This window comes from Octodon degus, unplaced genomic scaffold (assembly GCF_000260255.1).
Source record: "Octodon degus isolate 3935 unplaced genomic scaffold, OctDeg1.0 scaffold00035, whole genome shotgun sequence".
Taxonomy (NCBI): domain Eukaryota; kingdom Metazoa; phylum Chordata; class Mammalia; order Rodentia; family Octodontidae; genus Octodon; species Octodon degus.
In genome coordinates, this window is record NW_004524611.1 from 5,494,982 (window position 1) to 5,497,101 (window position 2,120).

The window sequence follows — 2,120 nt, forward strand, 5'->3', positions numbered from 1 at the left end:
CCATGCCAGCCCTGCCCCCAGGGTTGGCTGCCCCAAAAAAAAAAAAAAAAAAAAAAAAAAACTAGGACACAGGGCAAAAGATTAAGCATGCATTTCACAATATCATATATGTCTTTTAGATGCTATATATGATCTAAATTAAGGCTAATATTTAATTTTTTATATTTATTACAGTAAAAGACACATTGGCATTAATTCCACTCCAAATACCCCCCATCACTTGAAACACACATATTCCCATTTTTCTTGCCATTTTCTGAAGCAGTTCTGGGGGTCTTCCTTCATGAGGGTCTTTGGTCGTGCTGTTCTGGCTGCCTCGATGTCCTGAGATGATTCCAAACGTTTCCCTTCAATGATCATTTGAACGTTGTGAAAGAACCAGCAGTCACATGGTGCCAGGTCTGGGACTAAGGTGGAGAAGGAGCCACTGGTGTGGCTGTGGGCCCACCTGCCCACTAGGCAGCACTTGGCAGCAGTAGACACCATGTGTCCTGTATCCACATGGACACTCATGAAACAGGCCCTCCAGAACTATGGGGCCACAGAGGAAAGTGATCAGTGATGTAGAGTGTGCCTAAGGAGAGTCACCTGGAGAGAAAACATTCTCTCAGGCTTTCACAGAGAGCACACTGGCCAAGCAATGGCCGTGACTCATCCACATGGCTGACACTGACAAAAGATCTATAAACTGCTCTACAGGGTTTCAGGGTAAGTCCTGAGGGGACTTGACTGACCTTGTCAGATACAAAAGTTGCATTTCTTGCTATATAGGTCTTGCTTTATCTTGGTCTTAACCATCCAGCAGAAAAGTATAAAAATGAGATATAAAAAGTAAAGCCACATTAATATGCTGAGCTACAAAAGGCTCAAGTCAACAACTTCTGACATTGCCAGTCCTGTGGATAATCCACTAGTATTATGGACTGCTGGACTATATTGAGTTACTTTGCTGAATTCATGCACATACAATATATGAATGGCAATGGAATACCCATCTCTGGCAAAAGTAAACAAGAAAGGGGGATATAAATGAAGGACCATTTTGTAGTGAAATATATATATGTATATATATATATATATATATGTGTATATATAAAATAGCATAGATATATAGCTTTTTTATCTTAGTTCAATGAGAAGAAAGTTTTGAATAGTGTTTAGACAAGATATCATGTCTACATCTTGTACCATGAATAACTACTACAAAGACAACAATATGCAATGTATTAATTATTGTAACTATCCTACTGACCTGTTTTGAAACTGTCTCATTGCTACTTCTTTCTCAATAAAATTAATAAAAAATAAAGAAAGACCAAGAAAGGAAGGAAGGAAGGAAGGAAGCAAGCAAAAGAACTGCTTTGGAACGTGGTAGGAACAGTGGGGTGTGCTCATGATGAGGAGCCTTGGGAGGGAGGTGAACTGCTACTTATCTTTCCCCATAATAATTTTTTGTGGTAACTCAGTGTTTTTATAAAATGAAAAGCTCTCTATTAAAATACACTTTTCACTGGGAAAAATAAATAATAGACAAATGGATCTACACAAAGTAAACATTAACTTCGGTAGGTTTCAGTGGAGGAAAGTCCACTAATAGCATAGTTGCCCTTATTCCCCCAGTTGTTCAACTTCTGAGCTTAGAATTTTTAAAATCTTTTTGAGATTTTATTATGTTGAGATTTGCTTTCATTCCCCATCATCTTCAGCCAAGCTCTGAGCACTTACAATTCTCTGACTAATTGTTGGGAGCTCAGCGAGAAGCCCCGGAGCACGGGTGGTGGCAGAGTTTGCTGCAATGTGCAGCGGCTGCTGCGGCCGTCCACATGCAGCAACTGCGTTTGGCAGATGGCCCACCCCCTTCTCATACTCACCTTGAGCCAGTAACTCTTCACCAAGCTGGATTTCTTCAAGGAAAGATTTCTGAACAGCTTTAGCATCTTTAAGGTCAGGTAACTTAGAAAGTCCAGCTCTCTCCTTGGCAAGCTCCTGTTTCTTTCTTCATTCTCGGAGCCTGTTCTTGAAGTTGGAATCGCTTCTCCGCTAGCGCTCGAAGTCAATGCAGGACCGATGAAGAGGGCCCCGCACACGCCGGCGGCGGTGGCGCCGTTCCGACCGCCCAT

At 41.6% G+C, this 2,120-nt stretch overlaps 1 pseudogene; it reads right to left on the minus strand.

Annotated features, from left to right (window-relative positions):
• Positions 1 to 1,686: 1,686 nt before the first annotated feature.
• Positions 1,687 to 2,120, minus strand: LOC101577418 (annotated as a pseudogene).